At 52.5% G+C, this 26,126-nt stretch overlaps 1 protein-coding gene across 10 annotated transcripts in view; it reads right to left on the bottom strand.

The window, feature by feature from the left end:
- Window positions 1–25,400, bottom strand: part of CRACDL (CRACD like) — a 136,079-nt gene extending 110,679 nt beyond the window's left edge. For 2 of the 10 annotated variants that reach the window (XM_070572059.1, XM_070572060.1), the window contains exon 1: window positions 24,640–24,787. The gene's annotated coding sequence lies outside the window, so the exon portion shown is untranslated. Of the gene's footprint in view, window positions 1–5,486; window positions 5,776–24,200; window positions 24,512–24,639; window positions 25,111–25,196 lie in introns of those variants that run through there. The other 8 variants (XM_070572056.1, XM_070572061.1, XM_070572058.1 and 5 more) reach the window with 7 other exon arrangements.
- Between the last annotated feature and the right edge of the window lie 726 nt (window positions 25,401–26,126).

Below are 26,126 nucleotides of genomic sequence, written 5' to 3'. Positions count from 1 at the left end.
CAGACCTGCACTGAGTATTGCTCCATTCTTGAAAATAGTTGCTTCATTTTTTTTGTCCAATATCATAATTCTTTAGGAAAAAAGAGTAAATCCAATATTTATTACTCCATCATGGCTGGCACTGGAATTCTGATTACATTCTAAAAGGTAACTCTGGCTGCTGTGTGGAAGAGACAACAGAATGAACCACCTACCCTAAGACCACATAAAAAAGATTGATGATGGAGTTTTTCTTGTAACAGAAAATGCCAATACTTTGACACCTGTTAAACACCTGTGCAAATCTGGCAAGACATCAAGAGTAAAATGGGTACAATCAGATAAAACCATGGGAACATCAGGCGAGTTCTCATCTCTGACAGCAGGCAGAAACATGTAGTTATGAAGGCTGAAGAAAGAGGACCTCCTCCTACACTTTTTCTGGCCAAGCTCAGTCACAGCGGTAGCAAGAGCCGGCAGTTCCCTAAGCTCCTTTCCCAGTTCAAGGCTATAATCAGTGGACTGACTGGCCATTATAACTGGGAAACCAGCCACGAGGGCAGAGGAACCCAAATGCGTGGCCGGGAGAGTCTGAGGTCACCCTAAAGTATTGAGTCTCTGCTAGACAATTCCAGATCCTCAGCTGTGGGGCAGGGATGGATCACACACTGTCTCTCCTGCATATGCAGAACCAAGTCAACCCTCCAACAAAAGTTATTTTCCTAGCAAATGCCTGCCCCTGGCACTGAAAAAATAGGGGTGTGGGTGGGGGAGAGGCCAGCAGTCCTTCCGGACCACCCAGCTAGATGACTCCCACCCACAGCCTGTGAATGGCTTATCAACCCAACAGCTTGTCGGTGAACAGAAAGATTTTATCAGCCCAAATAAAAACCCAAACTCACACTCAAATTCACCCTATCGCTGTGAATGTCTATCAGGCAGATAAATACCTCAAAGAGCCGTTCCCTCCCTTCCTTTGTACAAACTGCCAATTGCCCTGGACGACAGGCCAAGGCTCGGGTTTCTAAGGTGGCTTACAGATCCAGCGACCTTCCCCCTCTGGCACCGCCTCCATCAGCAGAGCAACAACGTTCAGAATCCATGACAGGCCACGGTCTGCACTCGAGAAGTGGACTGAGCCTCAGAATTTCCACTAAAGGTCCGTGTGCACAGAAATCATTTTCATTTACACCTCACCTATTTTCTCTCAGCCTGGCCTGAGTCCCTATATTCATTCGTAGAACCAGCGAGAAGTACCCTAAAGGTTCAGAGGTCTACACAGAAAAACCCCACTGCCTGAAATTTGTCTTCCCAACCCGCTGTTTAAAAGCTTAATGCAGACGTGAAGAGTAGAGGCTGTACACGTGGGTCCTGATCTGAAGCCTCACCCAGTGAATCAGCATTTCAGAAACTCTGCGCCCTCAGAGACTCTTGTGACAACTCTCTGGTGAAGATTCAGAAGAGACTGGCCGAGAGCTGTCGGGCAATTTCTGTATAAGGTTTCTGGGCATGCTATGAAGTTCATATTTTCCAGAGCCCTAGGTAGCTGTAGCAAATTCTTTAATTTCTCTTATGATATTTGCATTAGATTGCCTGTGCTTCCCAAGGAGTACTTATTTGTTCATAAAATTATCCTCGTTATTTGGTTCAATTTTCTTCTGATTTACATGCAGCAGCTGTGAAACATAATTGCTATAACTTCTAAGAAGAGGTGGGCAGGTATGGAAAAATCCCTATTAAATGTCTGAGAAAGCAGTCATGATAATTAGATAAAGACTCGCAGAGGACATTCAGAACGTTTCCATGTAATATGGACCCAAACAACCGTCATCAAACCACCGTTCATGATGTCTGCAAGAGCAAACTAATCGAGCTCTGAGGCTGTAGGACACGAGCAAACACTGGCTGCGCAAACTGGAATTTCCTCCCTCCCGCACATTCCTGCTGCTGACCTGCCAAGGCCCATTGAAATCTGACGCCGAGGCTGACCCGGCCTCCCAGGGGAACAGCGGCCTGGCGCTGAACACTCTATCTGGTGGCACACCCCAAGCCACCTGGCCAGCTGCTGTGTTTCCCTGGTTCCCCTTTCGGCCAGAAGAATCCTGTTTCTGAGCCACCCGTAAACTCCCCGAGCCTGTCCCCAGGTTCAAAGCTCATCAGTGGGTGTGGCAGAGGGCCAGCGATATGGCTGAGGCTTCGAAGCCAACGACAAAAGGAATGGGTATCAGGGCTCTGGCAGCTCTCAAAAGGGGGTAATTTAACCCGGACAGAGGAAACTGCTGCGTTTTGTGCGGAGTCTCAACCCCTCTGGCTTAATAAAACATCATGAGCTGTCAGTAACAGCATCTTCCTCATTGTGGCCTTTCTCCCCAACATCCCACTTGGGGACTTCTCTCCCCTCCCCCGCCCAGACGCTGGCACCACCTCCCACCCTGGCTCCATCGCCTCCTCCTGCTGCTCCCACCTGCAGGAAGCAGATTTCCCAGACCTCGCACCAAGCGGACTGTGGGCCGGGACCCACCCTCAGGCAGGACACCCTGCACGCCTTCTGAGAACAGCAGACAGCAGCATCTTCTCTGAAACAGTATTCTGAGAAGTTCTGTGTTTCCCAAACCACTGCTCTGAGAACAGCCCAGAACCAGAGTCAGCTCTGGCTCACAATGACAACCGGTGCCCCCAAACAAGGAGCAGCCTGGGAGCCGAGTGTGTCAGAGTTAAGGTGGCCCTTCCTCCCACACCCACTGGCTGCCAGAGAGTGGGCCTCAGAGTCTGTCAGGCCTGGGGCTGTTTACTTGAGCAACCCCAGGAAGGGTCTGTGCCCACTGGGAGTGTTTCCGTTTTTGCAAAGTAGAGCTAATAACCGTACCTACGCTCAGGGTTTGACAAGAGGATGCAATGAGGTGAAAGGGCAGACCAGCACTCAGGTTCCAATGAACTCGCTGGGCACAGAGAACCAAAAAAAATCTAAGAAAGCTTTCATTTTTCAAAAACAGGTTAAGAAGTTGTCCTCAAACCCACGTGGCTGTTAGGAAGCGGAATATACACAGAATATACCTAACCTCCCAGGCCTGAGGCGTCTCAAGGCTAAGAGCAGCTACTTGATACAAATATCACACCAACGGTGCTGGGCAAGCATTATAAACCATGACTGGGAGTTTTTCTAATGCTTCCCAAAATAATGCTTTCCAACATTCAACCTACTGCAAATTACTTCACTCTTCTTGGCTTCAGTGTTCAAATTTGGAAAATACAGAAGTTGTCCAATTTCTGGATCTATTCTTGCTCCAAGATTCCCCAGTTTGAGGCTCCCCGATGAAGTCACTACACCCAGGGTTCCCAGTGGGGCCTGGCGGGATGTCCTAGTAGGACAATGCCAGGCCACAGGTGAGCAGCAGGCACCTGGGCAAGGTGCTGAAATGAGAAGCAGGAGACCCACCGTGTCAGCGATTCCTTGTGCAACGCAGGCATGTCCTTTCCGCTCTCTGGGCTCCAGGAACCTCGTCCTTCAAAAAGGCACCCTAATTCTAGCCCCGCCTGCCTCACAGATAATGTGGGGTCCAAACAAGGCTGCTGGGGGCATGCTGTGCCTTGAAAAAACAGATGGCTGTAACGATGGGAAGGTATCTCCAGACTTGTGGGACGCTTTGCACAAATGCCCCCGGGGCCTGGCCCCAGGTGCCAGCAGAAGGACGTGGAAGGCATGTAAGCCTGCAAGCACTTGCTGAGGGTCCTGGACCTCCATGTATAGAACACTAGGTCAGGCACTAAAGCGACAAAGCTGACAGAAGCATGGTCCCTGCTCTCAGACTCTCAGTGTGAGAATTTCCCCTCATGGTGTGCTCGGTCCAGCTGTGACCCAACACACGTCTGCTGAGACCCTCCTGCGTCCAGCACGGACGAGGATGGCCAGATCTAACCTGGGGCGTCGGGCCAGGGCGGGAAGGGAAGGCACCTGCCGGAACAAGAGCCGGCCAGGCGCCGGTGGCACGCTCAGCTACAGTCTGCAGCCAGGCCACCGTGGCCTCTGAACACAAACGCTGGTGACCAAGGCCAGGCAGGGGCTCTACGGCAGAAATTACCTGCTGAGCCAAAGCCGGGCCATCCTGAAAACCTTCGATGCTTTGTTTTCTTCCCCAAACTGTTCTATTCACATGGTTAAACCCACGGAGCCCCCAAGCAGGCCAACCACTCTGTGTGCGTTTCACATGGTGACAGGTGAACCTCAGAGGTAACACCATGTGCCCATGCTGCATACGGGGACCTTTAAAAATGCTGCCTCTCGAACAATGCTGACACACGTGATTAAATATTTTACTGTTCCACCTCGATGACTCACTTGGTGGTGACACAAGTACCAGGCCCCTCCCCACCCCTGGGAGGCACGAAGCCTGCCCTCGTGTTTTGCCCCAGTGAGCAGTGGAAGTGATAAGTGTTGCTGCCTTGTTTTCTCTGGTGACAAGCACTGGCGTCCAGGGAAACACACCTGTGCCAGAGATTGGGGAGAGCAGGAAAGGGGGCAAGCGAGAACAAAGCATTTCACAATTTACTAAAATACCCATGCTAACCACTCCCTCCCTTTGAATAAAAGCAGTTTGCAAAGAGTAAAAGAACGCCAGGCGCAGGAGGAGGCTGCGCTGCCTGCTCGCGGAGCAGCTTAGCTTTGGTTCTGCCTGCCTGGGTGTGCTGCGGCCAGGTGAAGGCACAGAGCTGCCAGAGGTGAACAGCAAGCACGGTGATGCCACACCTGTCCGCCACCTACTACCTGGGGTGACCTGGCCATGCCTGTCCAGCTCCCACATTTGTCTCAGGCACGCTGGGGTCCCAGCAGCTGTGGCTGCACAAGGCCTGCTCCTTTGACCCCCTGCTCATCTACAATCGGGTGTGTGCCAGACACAAAGCAGGCTGCCCCCCATGCCCTGAGGCCTGTGCTAGCTCCTGAGAGCTGACTCCTTCCACAGCTCAGGGCTGTCTGCCTCTCAGCCCCCCGCCTGGCGCAGCCGCCCCCTTCCCGCTGCAACCCTGCTGAAACACAGCCGAGCTAATTCTGGGCTCCCTGCCACCCGCACAAGCCCACGCTGCACATGTTCTGACTCATTTCTGAGGCGCCCAGAAGCAGGGGCCAGGAGAGAGGCTGCAAGGCGCCCACCGGCACCACGTCCATCCAGGGCCGGGGGTCCTCCGGCCTGGCAGTGGAACCTGGGGGTGGGGGGACCTGAGGCCACTAACCACCTTAACCAAATCACACTGGTAGGAGATGAGTCCAAATTTTCACCTCCATGAATTTTTTGAGTCGTCCAGTCATATACTCAGAGTACACAATCATGGAGTCACACTCGGGAGTTAAAAATTAAACCTGTATTACTCTGTCCCACCAAGATCCACTTTGGCATGTGGACGATTCTCACCATATTGCCAAAGTTCTCAAACACAAAAAACATTAAATCAGAAGAGAAGGGAGGGTATTTGTGCCTAAAAGCTCAGTTCAACCTAACGCAGCAATCATTTACCGAACACCTTTCAGGGTTCTTCTGCGTGTCCCCCGGAACGAAGACAGTCTCCACTCCCAAGAGTCTCAGTGTGTCGGGGAGGCAGACAGAGGTTCCTGAAGTCCACTTGTGGCAGAGGGACACACAGAGAGCTAGAGGGGAAGCGACCAGGGAGGTTACTTCTGCCTGGGAGGTGAGGGAGGGGAAAGAGTGAGCTGTGGGCAGTGTGTGGGGTGGACCAAGTGGGCAGCCGGGGGAATGCGGACACAGGTGTGGGACCTGCGGCCTTCGGGGATGTTTGGAGAACAGGAAGCAGCAAGGCTGGACCTGCGGGCAGTGAGGGGAGGGGCAGGTATCAGAAGCGGTTGGACTCAAGAAACACAGGTCAGACTGTGGAGGCCCGACGCCAAGTCCCTTAGTAAGGACCATACCTCCCATCACAGGGCAGGTCTGGGCGTCCATGGAGTCATACTAAGTGGGATCTTCAGGTGCAGAAAGACCCCAACCAAAGCATGTGGCTGGGCAAGTTACATGCTCTGAGCCTCACGTTAATCAGAAGAAACAATCAGAACGAAACCTACCTTGCAGGGCTGCTTGGGGATTACACAAACTAAGCTATGTGGAAGCCCTCAGCAAGGCACCGGGCCTGTGGCTGGCAGCGAGACCTGGGGAAAGTTACTTAACCTCCTTCTCAACAAGAATGGGGATAACATGTGCCCTGTTAACAGCTTAGAAGCTGTCTCTGTATTGCAGACTCTTACCATCTCTGGTTCCCTGTGACCCACTGACCAGTGTGGGGCTTGCCCACGTGCCCCACCCGTGGTTAAGGGGCAGGAATGAAAGATGGGAGACACACCAAGGGGAGGAGACATGAGCCGAACAGCCAGGTAGCTGTGGTCCTGAACTCCTCCAGCGAACCTTCCACCTCACAAGTCAGTCCCCTCCTCCAGCCCCACACAGCGATCCAGCCGGTTCAAACAACACGGAAATCTACTAGGGCGCCCCTGAGCCTCCCCCGGAGGCTGGAAGCTTCAGAGCCAGGTTTCCAGCAGGAACGCTCCCCTCTCTGTGCAGGACATCACACCCCCATGCGCGTGAACGCCACCAGGTACAAACAAGCATACAAGGCACAGCAGGGCATCTTCTGACACAGGGCCCACTGAGATCCAGCAGGGTCCTGCCCACCCCTGACGCTAAGGACAGCCACCACCCCGCCGAGGCTCGCTCCCAGAGGGCTCCACCCCCACCCCCAGGCCGCTTCTCCAGGCTCCCCAGTCTCCTCCCGCCCGCGCGCGCGCGCGCGCGCGCGCGAGCAGGCGGGCGGCCCCACCACGTGGCGCGGGGCTGCACGCCCGCCGGGGACACCGCTGCGCGGTGGTGGCTGAGCCCGCGGAGCTGCCCAGGAAGCCGCGCCTCCGCGCTCGCTGCAGCCGCGCTCCCGGTTACGGACTACGGACGCGGCTCCTGCGCCACTGCCCACGGTGGCTCTGATTACACCGCTGGACGCGGTCCAGGCGGACCTGATGTTTGTTTCCATCCTCTTCGAAGGAGACTTTTAAAAAGTAGGAGTCCCCGCTGGGGAGAAAGGCGCCCGCCCCGTCCTCCTCGTCATCTCTGTCCTCCCCTGTCTCCAGGCCAGCCGCCTGTTCACCAGACGGCCACCTGGGCCCTTGCCACCAACAGGTCCGTTATTGTCTCCAGTAAAACAGGAGGGCCCGCAGAGGAGGCCAGGGGGGCCCTGGGTACATGTGCCCATCAGTCAGGACCCCTCCAGGGGGAGGCCCTGCCAGCCAGCTGCCCTTCCTCTTGGTTCTATTTTTGACAGTCTCATTCCTAGAATCTAAGACCCTGAGAGAGAAGGAAGGGAAGGATGAATCTCAGCCGGAGGCTGCTCCCGGACCTGGTCTCCAGCCGCTCCGGGCAGTGTCTGGCTGTCAGCAGGCACCCAGTGGGCAAAGGGCTGTGGTCCAGAGCAGGAGACCCAGGCACCCCAGGGCATCAGCTCCCTGTTCAGTCACAGGTCTCTGCCAGTATGGGTGGTTTAGGTGAAGGGGCTGGCATAGGGGTGGCTCAGGGTAAAAATAACGGGAGGAGGGAGGTCAGTGAGGATGGGAGTGTCCATTTCCAGGCCTGGCCCAGGGACTGGTCTGACCCCTACTTGGAGTGGTAAGAGAGAAAAGGACATCATGTGACAGACCTTAGGAGACTCAGGCCCGGGAACAAGGGGGTACAGAGTTCAGGAGAGAGACTCCCCCTTGCTGCCCCCTTTGTGTATGGAACCAGAGGTGGCTAAGTCCTTCCTTTGGGCCCAGGAGAGCCCGGGAGGAGGCCACGGCAGAGTATCATGGTGCACTTGCTCCTGAGCACACAGGAAGCAACTCCTGGGACCCCTCGAGATGAGTAGGGCCATGAACGGGGCAGGAGCCTGCCGATGCCTGTTGCTGTGACCACAGGGACAAGGGATGGCTGGGGACTGGGGAGAAAAGGACTGTCCAGAGACCTGGGGGCCTCTGGAGTTCTGGAGAAGCTGCCAAGGTTTGTGCTAATCCAGGAGACTGGGGAGACCTCGTGAAAATCACCCGAGAGCAGAGGGAGGAAGGCCGTCAGCCTCGTCCAAGTGAAGGACAAGAGCTGCAGGGGACAGGAGCGGGGGCTGCACTGGGCAGGTGAGGAGGACCGCTGTCACAGGGGGCAGCTGGGGGGGGGGGGGTCAACCAGGCATGGTGCTGAGCGGACAGACCAGTGACCGAGGGGCAGCAGCACAGGGAAGTTACACACTCAATGCCAATTTGTGACAAGAGGTCCAGCTCTTTCAACAAAGCTTTCTCCAGCTCTCAGACTGAGGTGAAGCTCAAGGGCAAGTCTGCAAATTGTCTGTTAAGCTGCACTTAGTCTCCTTAGAACCAAAATCAAAACTCTGACAACATACAGTACAAGTGTTCAAAGGCTTGGCTAAGGCTTTTGTTTGGCAAATGATAGCATGTGGCCCCTCCGGGCTTACCCGATTGCTAACCTCAACGTCACCATGTCGGGCCTGGAAAACTGCCCCAAACTTCCCGAGAGGGATGGACACCAGAAACCCAAACTCCCATGACACTATCCAATCTCAGAGTACACTGAGAAAAATGGAAGATTTTCCTAATTATAAAAGAAGTTCATTGGATTGTAAAAAACTGCTATATCCACACAATGGAATACTACTCAGCAATAAAAAGGAATAAACCATTGAGACATGCAAATACATGGATGAATCACAAAACAATTATAGGCTGAAAGAAGCCAGACAAGGTGAGTACACACTATCGAAGCAAGTATGACTCCATTTATATAAAATTCTAGGAAATGTAAATTGAATAATAGTGACCGAGAGTAGATCAGCAGTTGCCTTGTAAGGGACATGAGGAGGGGAGGGACCGGGAGAAGAGATTACAAGGAACACGAGGAACTTTCAGGGGTGATGGATATGTTCACTATCTTGATTGTGGTGTTGGTTTCACGGGTGTTACACATGTCAAAACTTAGCCAATTGTGCACTTCAAATATGTGCAGATTATGCGCCAATTATATCTCAATACAGCTGTTTTTTTAAAAAAAAATTAATCCATGCTGATTATAAAATACATAAAAATATTAAATCTCCCATAATTCTATCAGAGCTGACCAGAAACATTTTGATAAGTTTCCTTCCAACCTTTTCCCTATACACACATACATAATATATAAATTTATTTTTATGTATCATGCAACCCCCCTTTTAGTAAGCTTTATATTCTGAATTTTTCCCTTTTTTATTTTAGAGTTGAACATCCTGAGTTTTTTGCTTGGTTTTGAACTCCAATCCCTCACGCACATTGAGAATGGGAGGAGAGGAGAGCGGCTCCCTGGAGAATGGGTGAGCGGCCAGGGTAGGGGCTGAGTCCCTGTGAGGGGCTGGTGATCCTGGAATGTGGCAGGGAAGAGCAGCGGGCCATTACCCTGAGGGAGAGCCTGTCCAGTGTCAGCACCCTCCCTTTGGCTCATGGCACCCAAACTCTTTCTCTAAATTGAGCCTAAATGACAGTGCCTTGCACCCACCACCTGCTCAATCAAAATTCGCCAAAGGGAGACCGAAAAAATGAAGACTGTCTATCCCGCCAACACATATTTGCTTTGGTCCCCGGCTCTTTCCCACGGCTTCCCCTCTCCCTCCAGCTCCGGCCCACCATCCTTCCTGCCTTTTTCATTTAGCCTTAGATCGTGAAGTTCCCTTGTGACTAAGCATCCTTCAGTGTTCCTAAGGGCTTGACCACAACTCCGGCATACGAATGACTCATTCCCCATTATTGGATGTTTAAATTGTATCCAAAGTTTCATCTTTCTAGATAATGTGATGAACATCCTTGCATAGAAATATTTTGACTGCAGATTTAATTATTTCCTTGGGAAAAATTCCTAGAAGTGGAATCACCAGGATAAAGGGATGAATTCTTTTTAGGGTTTCGGGACATAACTGCCAAACTGCTTGGCAGAAAGCTTGGATCTCCCACTCCCAAAGGCATATGAGACTCCTTGCCACACACCTCCATTTGCACTGAGTACCATCATTCCCAAAAACAAATGAAGACAATACACACAAAAAATTTGCTAATTTGACAACAAAAGTAGTATCTTATTTTAAGACGCACCTATTTAATTACTGTAAGATTGACTTTCTCACCTTCACTGCCATTTACTTCTACTTGTGTGAACTAATTCACATCCTTCCCCCACTTTCCTATTGGGAAGTTCATTACTAATACAAGCTCTTCATATTGATTATTAGAGTTGTTTATGTAACAGGGTATTTGTCATACATGTTGCAGGCATTTTTTTCTCAGTTTATCAACTGACTTTTGATTTTGTTTTGGGGTTTTTCTTCTGGCATACTGAAGTTTTTATACCCCCTGATGAACAAACAATTTTGGCCTCATGGCTTTTGCCTCTGGCATCATGCAGAGAAAAATGTTTCTCATCCCATAATTTCTTAAATACGTACCGAAAGTGAATTTAATTACTGCACTTTCACATTTAAAATTTTAATCCATGTGAAATATATTTTGGGGCTTGATACGATTGAGGGGCCTGATGGGTTCCCAAGTGGTTAAATATTAACTAAATCTATTAACTTCCCTGTTCTATGGATGTGTTCTATTCCCATCCCAAAATAAAAATGTTTAAATTATCATAAATTTATAATATGTTTTAATGTCTGGTAGGTTATCCAGCCAGATTCTGGCTGGGAATTGCATGAAGTCCATAAATTAATTTGGGAATATTTAAAATATCGATCCCTCCCTCCCAGGAACATGGTCAACATCTCCATTTACACAAGTGCTCTTTTGTGTCCCCAGTAAAACTTAATCGTGTTCTTCATACAGGTTCTCCACACAGGTTAGAACCCTTCCCGAGTATTCCGTCCTTGATTCTATCATGAATAGAACAGCTTCCCCATCACATTTCCTGACCCTCTCATGGGCAGAGAGCAGAGAGGCTGCAGTGTGCACACTTCTGCACGCAGGCACTGTCTCTGCAACCTTCCCCAAGTCAAGCACAGCTGGGTCCAAAGCCTTTACCGAGTGGTCACCCCTGCAGGCTCCCAGAGCCACGAGCGCCAAGGGGTGCCAGCACTTTCCTCCAAGATGCAGGGCCTCCCCAGGTCAGCTGCAGCCTGCTCCTTTTAAACTCCTCTGCCCTCCACGGCCTTCCACACAGCCCACGTCCTGTCCCATCAGACACAGCCATCCTACGGATGCCAGACCCTTCCTCCCAATGGAAATGGCTCTCCCTGTCCTTCCCTGCCTGTAGAAATGACATCCACTCTTCTAGATCCATTCAAATGCTACCTCCACAATCTGAACTCATTCATCCCCATGAGGTTTGTGTCTTGTGGAGTAGCCCTTACTTTAGTCTAGTTTATGATAGAGTTATTCGCACATCTGTGCCCTATCGGGTGACTCTGTGAAGGCCCCGCCCGCATCTAAGCCATCCTGCCTCAAATCACAGTGCTGTGCCCATGGCTGCAACAAACGCGTGTTGACAATCTAGATGAAGGAAACTGGACCCGCGCCCTGGGTGTTGAGCAGCCGCTGGTCCCTGTGCACCCGCCGAGCCAAAAGGAAGCAGGACTCCAGGAAGACAAGCAGGCCCACAGGGCTGAGGACAAAGGAGTGTTTGTGCCTCTTTAGGGCGGATGGGTGCAGGCCAGCCCAGCCCTACAGTCTTGGCATCTCCTCAGACAAGGTCTTGGGCTCCTCCCTCCCACAGGAAAGTGGGAGCCCTGGTCTTGAAAATCAGATCTGCCCAACCATAGCCCAGACACACTCAGGTGAACGCCAGGGCGCTCAGCCCCGGCCACGCGGCAGACTCACCTGCAAAGCTTGTTAAACACAAACGACCGTCCCACCCAGGTCTCCTGAGTCAGCCTGGTAGGTGAGGCCAGGGTAGCCACAAGTGGTACTGATGCCAGCCCAAGGTACGGCCCAAGGTAAGCATGACCCTATCTCCTTGGCCTTCCTTGAATGAGGTTGGGCTAAGGTTTCTGAAGGTCCTACAATTCCCCAGCATCTCTCTCTCAGGGATGCCCAGCCTGCGGCACCCTAGCACATGGTCCTGAGCCTGCAGAAACAGGGCTGTTTGCCTTCACCAAACAGGCCTGGCCAAGGTGGAGGCTTTCCAGGGTCCCAGCTTTTCCTCCAGCCCCATTCTGCACAAGTGCATTGTGACGCCAAGCCACTGAGCGGTCCCTTCCCGCCCTAGGTCATCCCTGCCTCTGTGACTCTGCTTGGGCAGTTCCATGGGTCAGGAGGGCCCTCGGTCTCACCCCCACCCAGGCCACGTTATGACTTTCTTGGGCTCTGGGCACTTCTGCCGTCATGGGCCCCTTCCTCTATTAATAAAAAAAAAAACCTAACTAAAAAGTATATTTTACAATTGCATCAGTATAAAGATGAATATATTATTATACATTAAAACATTTTATTTGACCTATGGTTCATATTTTCCTTCTGATTTTAAGATAAACTAAAACATTTTTGTAGACCCCTGACATTCTTATGGACCCTTGGTATTGGGCCCCCTGTGCCTAGTGGGCCATTGGCCCTGCCATGAGCCCCTCAGGGTCCCCTGGCCACTCCCCGTGGAAGACCTAGCTCAAGCATGGCCAACACTTCTAGGACCGGGACCCCACACACCCTGCCCCAGTGCAACCTGCTGCCCTCACCCGTTGTCCATTCTCTGCCCTTATGCGGATATGTCTACAGCTACTGGTTAGACTCCGAGCTCCAGAGGAGCCTATCGCTGGACACTGAAGGAACACTGAACAGAATGACAGAACTGGACTTTTGCCAGTGGGGCTACTGGATGAACTGACAGTTTTGTTTGAGGGACTTTTGTCCGATTTTCTTGCGGCCAGATAGTTCATATGCAAATGAGCTCAATACCCAGCTATCTCTCACAGGTGAACAGGAGGCCAAGGTGCCCTGCGAGACTGGGCTCCTGAGGGAAGGACATGGCTGCAAGAGTTCCAGAGCCTTCTGTGAGGGTCCAGGTAGAAGACAGGGGTCTGGGGTGCCTCGTGGTCCCTAAGTGGTTAAGACAACCTGTGTATGTCTAATGCTAAAGCTCTTCAAACACTTTGGAAGTAGTGCAGTGGCTGATGCTTGGGATTGCTTTTAATGCCTGGAAACTAAGAAAAAATTCAATCCAGAAGTAGAGAAAAATAAGCAGTAATTAATAATTGGAATTTTGGTGTTATTTAGCCTGCATCATCTTTTAAACTTGTCTTCATGTTTGGTTACCTCTTTTAGACCATACTCTCTTAATTCATATGGTTTTGTTTACTAAAGTATTTTTGTCCTAAAAAGAAAACATGTGAGAGTAGAAAACCACACTTCATCTCATAGCTGGGGTGAAGCCCCATCCTCTGCAGAAGCATCATAATCCCAGGCACCTCCTGGTGGAATGTACTGGAATTGCAAGCAAAGAGCCTGGGAGGGAAAGCAGGCTGCAAAAGGGCACATCCACTCCTTTGAAAGTTTACAAATATTAAATCTCCAAACAGAGAACTTTAGTTCTCTACAAGTGAATCCCTAGTGTGCAGTCATTATCTGTAAATGAATCAATATTATGTCACATACATATGCAGGTTATTATTTTTTAAGATGTGTACATGTGATTAATAAAGCACGTCATCAAGATGAGCCTTAAAGTTCATAGTGTCTTTTTGTTTATACATATTTTCCTCATTCATAGAGCATGAAAATATAATTACTGTTATGTGAAAGGTTTCCCAAATTGTTCAGTGTTACAAAGGGCCCCTCGTACTCAGAAAGACCAGCAACTCTGGCTTTAGGGCAGAAGCGACAGCCCTGAAGGAACCAGACAGTGCGGCAGGCCGTCCTGGACCTTGAAGAGAGTTCAGATGGGAATCCCCGTTTCGCTGGCAGTGAGGAGCTTAAACTGCAACTTTGTTTTCAAAGGACTATACGTCCATCCATCAGCAGAGCAAGGAACTGCTATAACATCTTGTTGATATTACAAAAGAAGTGCCTATTTGAGAATTGGGGAGAAGCAGGAGCAGACAATCTTTGGGAAGTACCTGCTCCTTCAGCTAATCATGCTGGCAGCACCTGGTGACCAGTTCACTCAGGATCCTCCCGTGGAGCCAGACAGACTCAGGACGCAGCCACCCTCATGTCAGCCTACCGCTGGCCCACTGCCAAGTCAGGAGCCCAGTGGCATCCCTGGGCTGGGGCCATTAGCTCTGGATCCCATCGCACCCCTTCAGGGCTTCAGGTGACCACCCCCGTCTTCCCCCAACCTAGGTCTGTCTCCTCGGATGACCAAGGTGAGTCACTTTCACCTCCCTGAGCTCTAGGTTCCTCACCTCGAAACAGGGCTAACCATTTCCACCTGTGAAGGTTATTCCAAGAATTAGTGGGATAATGTATTCCTTAAGTACCTAACCACGCCTGACACACAGGCCATGCTCAGCCCACGTGGTTCCCATGCCCTCTCCCTCACTGTGCCACTTGCGATGTCATTTTCACAGGCAGCAGAGGAAGTAATTACCTGCCGGGGGCTAAATATGTGCTCACTCCCGGCCACGCACTTTGCAGACACTCGTACCCCAGTTCATGCACACAAGCACCTCTGAGGGGTACTAGTCCCCGTGTCCCAGGCGGGCAGCGGAGGCTGAGAGCCCACATGGCCAAGAATGGGAGAGTCCGGCTCTGCACCCAGGGCTCCCTCCGAGTCATAAGGTCTGAGTCTAATTTAACCAGGAATGTTCAACAAAAGCTGGGGGGGCGGGGCAGTAAGTAAGGCTTAATTGTATTAAATGTCGTTTCTAACTCACTTTTGTACACCAGTTACCACATATCTGCCACTTCCACATAAATTACTGCCTTTGCTTCTCCCAGCAACCCTGGGAGGCAGGTCTCTCAATCTCCCAGTGTGCGAGGAGGAGGAGCCCGAGCCCGAGCCTGTGTCCAGGGTCACCCAAACAGCCAGAGGCCCTTAAGGGTGTGGATCCCGAGGGGCCCAGCGCCCAGCCAGCGCCCTTCCACCCACCACCTCCGCCTGTGACTTCCCCTCCTCTCCCTTCCTGCAAGAGCTGCAGCAGGTGGCCAGGAAAGGCAGGCGGGCAGGAGAGGGTCTCGCTAGACTCCACCCCTGGGTGGGACGTCAGCAAGGAGGGCTCTGTGGGCAGCTGATCCAGAATAAGGAGCCCCTCCTGTGCCCCAGGCCCTGTGAACTGACACCCGGGAGTAATTTGCCGTGAGGGTTCACTCCCATTCAGTGGATCCCTGGGTGAGCTCTAAGGACGCTTCCTGGCCATTTCCCAGTTAACAGTTCAAGACAGGTTAAACACAAGGCAACGAGGAAAGGGCATGGGGCTCAAATGCCTGCTTCACTGTGCACTGGTGCTTAACCTCTCTGTGCCTCAGTTTGCTCCTCTGTAAAATGGGGGTAAAGCAGTCAGGACAGCACTTGGGTGTGTCAGCTAACGAGTGACAACGATTAAACCAGCAGCCAGCCACACGGCGTATGTGTGAGCAGAGGGGTAAGTGTGTGAGTTGCACACTCAGAGGAAAAGAGGCTGTTCCCAAGGGGAAACCACCTCCTTAGACAAATAAGGGGTGAAGTTGGGTTCACAGCTCTGTTGCTCACTAGCTGAGGGACCCGGGCCAAGTTACGTTACTTCTCTGGGCCTCGGTTTCCTCACTTGCAAAATGCACAGGGTGATGGTAAGGACTAGATGAGAGGACGAAGGTGAAACACCTGAAATGACACTTGGCGTTCGACAGGTGGGAACTACAGCGAGGGCTCCGACACCACCGACCCGCTGGGCTGCAAACAGCCTCTTCTAATTGCACACACACTCACATTCTATCAATTATTTGAAGCACAAGATCAGAGGGGGATGATGCAACGGCAGCCTGGACCACCCAGTGTTTACATGCCACACACACACACAAATCAGAATCTCATTTTAAGTGGCTGGAAGAATTGAAAGGAAAAGAGCTGTTGCCAGTAAAATTATTACAGTTTACTTCATAATATACAATCAGTGTACGCCCCCCAAAATTAAAGAGAGAGAAACAGCTGTTCCATATACATCACGTCCCATTTTTAACCCACAGAAAGAAGGTGCTGTAGAAACCCAAGGTGATTCATTTGGAATGTATCAGATCGGTATTACTTTCTCCTTTTTAAAAGATACGGGTTTCTTTGATGGGTCCTGCTGAAAGTCAGATCTGCTGGACCCTCCACGGACCAGTCCCAAGGGCTGCCTCGCCCACCTGAGTTGCAGGGCTGGCTCCCTTCTTCCTTCCTCACCTCCACCACCTCCCGCGGAGCTTCCAGTCAGGAGCCTCGGGTTGTTATAGAGAGTCCATCTGTGACGGGGTGACATTTACTGTGAGGGGCAGGGGCCTGTTGAGGGTCAGAGGAGCTTGCACCATCAGGCTGGTGGCCGCCCCCCACTGTCACTGAACCCCCTCCCCGCTCCCTGCAAGGGCTCTGGGTTGCTGAAGACAGTCTTTCCCAGAATCCTTCCTCAGCAACACTTTTCTTGAACAACTGAGAATACAGTAACCCACTTGGAGCAGGAGCTTGGAACTATACAAACACCTGAATTCGTACTAATTACGCACAAAAGCCTGTTTGAAGAGGCAAGGAGAAATATGGGTTCATAAATTGACTGCTGATCAATTATGGCTCCTGAAAAAAGAACTATTAACTTAGCAGTACGTTAACTCCTGCTGCCTACGCACGCCTGGTAACTAACTAAGGCTGTTCACCGTTAACATAATGCCAACAAGAGAGGGGCAGAGAGAGCAAAGTCCCCCACATTGAGAGAAAACAGCCAGATATTCCCCCTCACAGCCCACGGCCTTCCAAGGCCTCTAGGAGCTGATTTTCAAATACGCGGTCTGCATACGAGGCAAGTCTGCAGGCGTTATTTGTATGTGGCTTCACCTTGCTCCCTGCCCCGCCCCCGCTCCCACCCCCCAGCCCCGGCCCCATTTGAGGCTCAGGCTGGGGAAGCTCCAACCTGGCTTCTGGGAGGGCACAGCTCCTCCCATCAAGCTCTGAAGAGAAGGGGACTGAAATGAAAACCTTAGCAGTGAAACGACTTTGGTCTTCTCTGGAGAGGACAGCAGACTGATTCTGAGAGACAGGGACCAAGCCTGTCACACCTGCGGCTAAATTCTGTGCACCTCACCTCTGCCTGCATCAAATATAACATGAAAAGTACAAGATAAAAAAGGAGGGAAAGGCTGAGGTTCCGTTCACCCCACCTGGCTGGTTCACTGCCTGCTGGAGGCTAGAAAACCCAGGACCACGCTTGCCAGCTCCCTCCCTGCCAGGCCCCCACGGGGAGGAGGTTCCTGTGGTCTTGGTTCACAGGCACCACCGTGGGGGCATCAGGTTTCCCCGTGGAGAGTGGCAGAGGTCCCAGAGCCTCATCCCACAGCTCTATGGATGGAAGCAGAGCAGCAGGTGGACCCGGGTGGGGCGGGTCTGGGTGGGAGGGGCAGCTCCCTGCCAGTCAGCTCTGGCGTGTTGCTCTGGGGGTCACTCCTGCAGGTCTGGCCCAGGGCCGAGCTTCTGACAGTTCTGTCAGCCCTGAAGTGCCTGCATCAAATCCTGTTCTGCTTCAACTAACTAGAGTGAATCCTGAACGGCACAGATGCTAAAGACACTGTCGACCAAGTTGCAGGAAATCTCATGGAAAAAAACTTTGGTGTGGAAAATCAATTATTTCAGGCAGGACATATCAAAGGAAGAGGCTTGTATATACACAGGAAATCTACTCATGAGATAATACCTTGCAGGAACCAATCAGACAAATGTGCAAAAGAGCACGGACAAGGATGCTCATGGTAGTGCTGTTACTAAATGGCCAAAGGTTGAAAATGACCTGAGCAAACGTCTATTCAACAGATGGCTGGGGTGAGTAAGCTGGGGCCTCCCACACGAGGGACTTCCTCACAGCCACAAGGACTGACGCCAAGGAAGAAGATTTAACGACGTGGGAGACACTCGACACATACTACTAATTTTGAAAAGGCAGCCCTCAAAACAATATAGGCATTACCTCTTTTTCTTAAATACACACTTTTGTGCACGCATGTATATATGCATATTCGAGATGACATAGACCAAAGTTTGGAAGGATGTGCCCGCAAATGTTATCAAGACGCCTGCGCATGTTCTGTCCCCGGGTTTGATGGGTGGAAGACACTGTCTGTTGAGCAGCACCTGTCCTTGTGCCAGACGAGGGAGCAGGCAAAGAGCAGCCCCACTGCCACAAGCCAAAGCACAAGCCGCGTCGGAGCCCCAGACGGCTGGCAGGCCCACTCCACTCCTGGAAGTTTGCCACCTTCCAGGCCCACCCTGCTTGTTGACCTGGCCGAGTCCTGTGCACAGTGGTCCCTCCACCACCTAGAGGTCCCCCTGAGATGCCCCAGGGCCCATGAACTGCACCCAGTAATTTCAGTTCTAGAATGTGGTACCAGATAAGCCTTGCTTACCAGGACACCTCAACGCAAAGACCTGTCTCTGCTCACAAAGGCTGTGAAGGACAAAGGACAACAATGGCCAAGCCTCGGACAACAGGTGATTCATCTTCAAAGCGCTTTGAGTTCAGATATTAAGAGCCCATTTTCACCCAGAGAGTACGCTGGACATGCTAAGACGTGAGGATTTAAAGATCTGATCTCCAATGGAGCATGCAGCTGACACCCAGCAACTGTCCAAATATAGGAGGCCAATTCTATTGCTGTGGAAATGATCCCAGTTCACAGAGGATGAATCAGCAGGTGGAGTGGTGTGGCCATGTGAGTCAGTCGTCAAGTGGGTGGGTCTGACCCACCAACAAACCCATCCTCCTCCCCCTCCTCCTCCTCACTTCCATGGACAGAGTTGGCACTGCAGCTTCTAAGTCACAGAGGCCCCGTGCAGAAAGGATCCATAAAAATGTTCCTGCTACCACTCCCGGGGGGTGGGGAGGGTGAATAATTAAGGTAGTAAAGTCAGGTGCTGGAAGCCTGGGACCGGGAGCTAGGTATTAACCCAGGTTAGAAGAGCAGGTGCGCAGTGGGGACTGCAGTTCAGAGCAGCTCACTGCATTCCCCAGGCTGGCTGCAGAGCAGTGAAGAGGACTCAAGACATCCAGGTCTGAGCTTATGCCCTGGGACACGTGTGGCCCCCACAACCACTGCACCTGTCCCCGCACCTGTCAGGTGCAGATGCCACGCCTGGCCACAGGGCTGCAACCAGACTGAAAAGAGCTAAGAGTTGAGACCAGCCTGCACGAGGCTCAAAGCAGCACATACAGCGTGACTGATGAGCATCCGCCCGTGGTCACTTCTTTCCTGAGGAGCTAAGAGCAGAAACCAGCCCTGAGCACGCAGTTCAGTGTCTGCGATCCTGAAGTGGTTGTGAGCCAGCTGTATACCTCTGCAGACCTACACCTGGTCCCAGAGGTCCCCAAGCACCTCAGGCTCACCCATCTTGATGGGACAATAGCTTCACAAAAATATACCCAACCTGGAAACTGATTTTAAGAGACTAATTTAGTGTTCTTCTGTAAATTTGTTGTATTGTTTGAGAATACTCAATTCTGAAGAAAACACAGCAAAGGAGACGGATGACTCTGGTAAGATACGTTAAGTTTAGATAAATACTCAGGAAGTAGAGCACACGTGTATTAAACAAGGATGGAAAGCTGTGGAAGAACCAAAAGATACCTAATATTCACGAGGCACCAAATATACCCACGGCAGCTGGACAGTAAACATTCATGACACACTAAATGCTGAAAAGGTACTAAATATTCATGATATGTTCATACACATGAGACTAAGTACACAAGAAGAACCTAATATTGGTCATAATTTGGTTACCCACTGGTGACACCCATTCTGGTCCTCTAATCTGAGGCCATCCGTCAGGCTCACGGGGAGCCACAGATGTGGCAGGGCAGAATTGTCCCTACGTCTTGCCAACAGAACACGTGTGTGTGTGTCATTGGTCCCGGTGCTGGTACTTAAGGCCTTGTAACCACATATTAGCGGGGAAAGCCAGGGCTGCAGAGAGAGAAGGAACACGTGAATGCTCATCCCCGAGGGCTCAGGTGTGGAAGTTCTGCCACCCACCTGCACCCTACCTGACCTGGGCTGCCTTCCCCATCTCTTCCTCCCTTCACCTTCTAAGAAAGACAATAAAGAGCAATAGCTACAAATAATTTATGAAGCATTTTCTCTGCTGACACAGTACCCCAAGCGATGCTTGCGTATGTGCCTGAATCGAAACCCCGGTTCTATAGGGCGCCTGAGGTCACAGGGCCTCTAAGGGGCAGAGCTAATACCAGAGCCCTGCCTGCCTCCTCGGCTGGACCACCTGCTTTAAGAAAGCAAAACACCTCCGACATTTTCATGTCCCACATTCATGAAAGCCATTCTGAGAGCAGCTTCTTAGAAAACTTGCGCCCCACAGCTCATGCTTCTGTTGCCCCTATAGGCATGAGAATTTGGGGGCAAAAATCACGGAGAGATTGGTGTATGGACCTCAGAGGTGAAGGAAAGTATTCTGGAAGTTCTCAGACTTCATACATTTAAAAACCAGTCCTACACACCAGGGCTAAGAGGAGGCTTGAGCAAATAACTTTCTAATCCTCACCTTTCAAAAGGATCTTTTGGAATTTCTTTTCACAGACACCTAATCATAAGAAAAATATCTGAGAGCCCCTCCTACCAGGAATCTGCACAGAAACAGGGCAAGAAGCAGCAGAGCGCCAGCGGCTGACCTTGGTGAGGAGGCGCCCCTGCTCACACGGCCACACCTGTCTCAGCATTTCTTGTCAACCTGCTGCTGAAGTCACTGAGTGCTCACACCGCATCTTCTGGTTCGTGACCCGACGAGTGCAGGATTATGGGTTACAGCACGTTAGAGCAATACAAAGAATTCTAAGGTGACTCCTCAGAATCACAGACGTGTCTTGAAGACCATTTACATGACCTGAAAGTCTGAAATGATTTTCCAGAAGCAGATATCTAAAAATAACAGGGTAAGATGAAAAGTCCTCCGATTTCCATTCAGTTTGGGGAAAACACAAGGAACTTAGAATGCTGACCATGCCTGTTGTCCTACCTACAGACGACACTGACCATGCCAAGGTTTACAGATATGTAGACGATGAGAGGGATGAGCACGACACCAGGAAGGGTCAAGCCACGGTGGGTCCTGAGAGGCCACTCCCGGGCAGGTCCTGCCATCTGCAGGGGTTCAGGAGCTCGTTCTCGTGGAAGTTGTCTTCCATCTCATATCCATGCAGCTAAGTCTTAATGTTACAGTCCGCCTCTTCCACGAAGCCTTCCCTGACCACTTCAACTTCCACCCACTGAGTGCGAACAAAACCCAGGACTTGAGTGTACAGCTTTAGGCTTCCTAAAGGCTAATCTTATTCTCCAAATAATTTCTAAGCAACCTAAAGAAGCCATTATGACTTGGACTTTTCTGTCTCTCTCCTGTTGCTTTTAGTAAATGCCAGGCACACAGTGGACCATTCCAATGAGGAGGAAGCAGCAGCACAAACAGGGGGTGGTCGTTTGGAAGACATTAATCCACAGGAAATTGATTTACTGGGCTGGGCTCAGTACTGTGTAAGCAGAAAGCTACTCTCTTCTCCCCGCACCACCAAAGCTTCAAAGCTGCTCTTTCCCCATTTCCTCTCCAGCAGGCCCTACAGCTTTTCCAGGCTTTCTCAGGTAATAGGAAGTCCAGTGCACACAACCCAGGTCAGCCTGCCCAGAAAGATGGAGAGGAAAGGAGCTTCTTGTCTATTTTTCCAGCTCATTCCACCCGGCCTCCTTCCCACCTCCCCAGGGTGCATATGGTTTCTCCATGCTGGGGAGACTAATCGAAGAAGACATTTAAAACCCCTTTACATACCAAGAGCAAAGTTCAGAAGTCTGAGCCCAAAGCTTTACGCAAAGCCACAATACAGAGGACAGAGATAGGATCTAAGAAAGATTCCTGCCCCAAGAGTTTAAAAAACAAAGTTCCTCCAATACTGGGAGGAAAGGAATGTGCAGGGACCCAGCCCCCTGCCCCTTTGCCTCTTGCCTGGAGAAGAAGGGGTGGAGAGGGAGGGAAAACCCCTGAGAGGCTGAGGCGGGCTGGGAAGCACTGGGAGTCGGTCCTGCTTCCTGGTGGGAACATTGGGAAACCACCTGGTACAGCAGAATGGCATCCCAGCATAGCTCTGCACAACCTGGGCGGGTGCTCGGGTGCCCAGTAGGGACCTAGAAGAGACCAGAATGTGGGGACCTCACGGCCAGATGCAAGAGCCAGGTCCCCAGCTGTGGCTCAGCCCATGACACCCAGCTGGGCAATACTCAGGGGAAAGAGGAAACCGAGGCTCCATGGTAGTGGGGGGAAACTCATCAGAGGCCAGCGAGAGGACAAGATGACCTGCAAGAGGTCACACTCCCCTACACCCTGATGTGATACAACCTTCTCTTGGTGCCCAGGGACCACATGAGGCGAGAATGGGCCCCCAAGGGTGACCTGGAGAGACTGAGAGACTGACCCTCAACGAACCAAGCTGCTCTAAACCACATAGTGACCGAGATAATCACACTTGAATGAGGCTCAGAAAAATCACAATCATGAACTAGGAGCAAATATGCCAAAAAGGAACCTAAGTCATTTGTTTGGGGTAGCAAAATGAAGTTCACATAAAAAATTATGCACACCACAACTTGTGGCTGGTAAACTTCAACCCTCCACAATAAACTCTGGGCAGAAACATCTCTACTCTGATTCAAATGCTTCTGTAGGGTCTCCAGGCAATGCAAGCAGAATTTATAAGTGTGTGTGCACACAGTCTGTGCAAGGCACAAGGCTAACCTCCAGAGGAAAAAAGCAAGTGGTTGCAAGCTTGCCAGGGCAAATCCAGGCCCACCAAGCCATCACGGAAATCCTACCCTCCAGGAGGGCCAGGTGCCTTCACACACACCCTCTCAGTGAACCCTGCCAGCATCCCTGTGAGCTGGCTCTCATTGCTCCCATTTAGCCGAGTGGCAAACAGACTCAGCAAGACTCGGTGACTAGCTCAAGATGACCAAGCTGAGCGGCAATACGATAGGACAGCCACCCTTTAGTATGCCCCATATGCCTGCTCCTACGCAGCAGCCAGATGGTCCGCACTAGCTGTGCACCATCCATGGAGGGTCCACTTTTTAAATTTTATAAATGAGGAAACTGATGCTTCCAGAGGTTAAGAAACTTGACTCACAGGCAAGTCTAGAACTAGGGTGAGGCAACTGAGATACTCGTCTCACGCACAAAATTTAAGGGGGTACCAAAAAACTCTGTAAGATAAGTGTTTTAACGCAGTGTTTTAAAACATCAAAATTAACATAAAATCCACGCTGTACAAAATGTCATAATTTTTAATAAAGACAGGATCAATATTACTGATTTTTTCTTTTGCCTCAGGCTCCAACATCTCAACACAGCACTGGGGCAGAGCTAGAAAACCAACCTAGCTCAATCCTCCCTCACCGGCCCCCAAAGGCAGGGACCCCAGATGCCTCTGCCCTGCACTGTCTCTAGATATATTTCTCTTTGCAATTTTACAACCTCAAAGTGCTCTCAAGAGGGACCACGATGCTCCATCATCCCAGGTGTCAGCCGGGGTGACTGAGCTCCAGGGAGAACACCAGGGGTCTAAACAGAGTCTACTCCATGGTCCCCAGCGCGCATTATGTAAATAAGGGGAGTCTGCAGGCTCCAATAAGGGAGTAGGATATTTTAAGGTATCAGCTTGGGAAGGTGTGGGGTGGGCTCTAAAAGGATCACACAGCTGCTTGTCTCCCACTTGATGAAGTTCCTGGCTCAAAATTAAGTGTTCAGCAGTGACACGACGCCAGCTGTCAGCTAGGGTGGCCTGCACCCACACAAGTCCAATTCAAATGGTGGCATTCCCTTTTACTTGCATTTCAAAAGCCGAATGTTAGCTCATTTGAGTAACTACTTATGCTCTGATCACTCAACCTCCTATTAAAGCCCTGCGCAATACGAAGTGTCTGTTCAACAAATATCCGTTGATTAAAAATTCGAATGTTCTTAGATCAAACCCAGAATCTCTTAGTGGTGGCTTGTCATCCAAGCCTAAAACCTGTTTAACAAATAAATCATTACCTGAAGCATAAGGAAGACAGTTAATGAATCTGTCCACTATTTTCTCCCGCGATGGCCTTGGCGACAGCAGGCACAAATACTTCGTATACCAACAATTTAAACCCAGCAAGGCTGTCTCCCCTCTGGTATTTTCTTAACGCGTTAAATGGCCAGGCTTTGCCTCACAATTCAAAGTTAAGTCCAGCAAAGTGAGCAAAGGAAACTTCGGGCACTGGCCGTGAGCGCGTCTGCTCATCCCGGGCCCCGGAGGCCGCGCTGCCCGAAGAGGCGGCCCCTCCGCGGGCCGCGGGACACCTGGCCGCGTGGGCGCTGCCCTCGCCGCCCCGCCCCCGGCCCCGGTCCGCCTCGCGGCCGCGCGGCCCCTGCCCGATCCCCCTGCGCCGCCGGACTTCCGCCCCCGCACGCTGGCGGCCAACCCGCTTCCGAGCGTCCCCGGTACCTGGCACAGGAGCGCGGCCCCGGCGGCGAAGCGGCGGACGGGCGCGGCGGCGGGGGCGCGGCGGCAGGGGCGCGGCGGCAGGGGCTGCTCCGCCCGGGGACGCGCCTGGCGGCCCGCGGGAACGCTGCGGCCGGCGGCGCGACGCAGCAGGTGGCCGCCTGGCCTGGCGACAGCGCGGGTCGGTGGCCCGAGACCGGGCCGCGGGGCGGGCACGGCCCTCCGGCCGCCGGCGCTCGCCCTCCGCGGCGCGCTCCCAGCCCGGGCGTGCCGGCGCGGCGCGGCTGCTCTCGGCTCGGCGGGGGCGGGCGCCGCGCCTCCCCGCTCGGCTCCGCTCGCCCGCCCCCCGCCGCGCGCTCCTCCCCCGCGCCGCTCCCGCCGCCGCCGCCGCCCGGTCCGGTGCGCCGAGAGCTCGGGCGACGGCGCCGGCGGGCCGCGGGGGGCGGCGGGGACCCCTCCCCAGCCACGGCGGCTCCCGCGGCCCCGCTCGGCCCGCCCGCGCGGCGGCGCTGCCGGGGCTCGGGGCTGGGGTCCACCGCGCCCCCGACGGCCCGGCGCACCTGCGCGCCCTCGCGAAGAGGGACCCGGCCGACCGCAGCCTCAGCCTCCCGGTCACTGCGGGCTTCGCGGCCGCGCGGCGCCCGACCTGGGGCGCTCCGGCTGCGCCTCGCAAAGCCGGCGGCCCGCGGGCCCGGGGCCGGAGGGGGTGGGCGCCGTGGGTGGGAAGTGTGCATTTGAATAAAAGTAAAAGCTGGTTTTTTATAACCTTGTGGGTCCGGAGCGTCTCCAGGCTAATTAGGGAAGCTGCCACCCTGCCTTGAGGTGAATCATTGTTGTGACACTGAAAGTGTGGGAAGAAAGGCTGCTGATGACTTCGCGGACTCGCTGACTCCCCTCTTTTTCTTTGAAAGACGGGCTGCTCCTTTTGGGGAGACCGTCTGCCGCGGCGCGCTGCCCCGGGGTGGCGGGGGCGGCCGCTGGGCTCATCAGCTGGAGCGCGCGCTGAAGCCTTGGTCCGCTGATCGCAGCCCGCGACGCCCCCATCCCGACCACGCGCCCCCGAGAGCAGGGAGCGTTTCCGGCAGGGAGAGAGGACGAGCGTGAGCCGTGTCCCCACAGGAAACACCGGCCACAACAGCTCACACGCGGAACACTTTCACGCCCCCCTAGAAGAGACAATGCTAACGCCAGAGAGCGACCCCAATGTCTGAACTGTCAGCCATGTGGGCGCTGTTACATGGGGGACCACCCGGAACCTGCGCCACGTCCTGGGGTGGTGGGTCTGATGATTTCCCCCTGCGGACGCTGAGGGCCGGGAAACCCACGTTTGCACAACTACCCACAGCAGAGCCACAGTAGAACCCTGAAGGGGCTCTCTCCGCCTCTGGCTTGAAACAGGATCAAAATCCCAAACAGAAGAGTGGGAGGCAGGGAAAAGAGGCTAAAGACAGATCCCGTTTACTCGAGCATATAAGGAGAAGTTTCCTTTT

Source organism: Equus przewalskii, chromosome 14 (genome assembly GCF_037783145.1).
Source record: "Equus przewalskii isolate Varuska chromosome 14, EquPr2, whole genome shotgun sequence".
Lineage (NCBI taxonomy): Eukaryota > Metazoa > Chordata > Mammalia > Perissodactyla > Equidae > Equus > Equus przewalskii.
The sequence above is the reverse complement of the archived record's forward strand: the minus strand, read 5'-3'. Positions and strand labels throughout refer to the sequence as shown.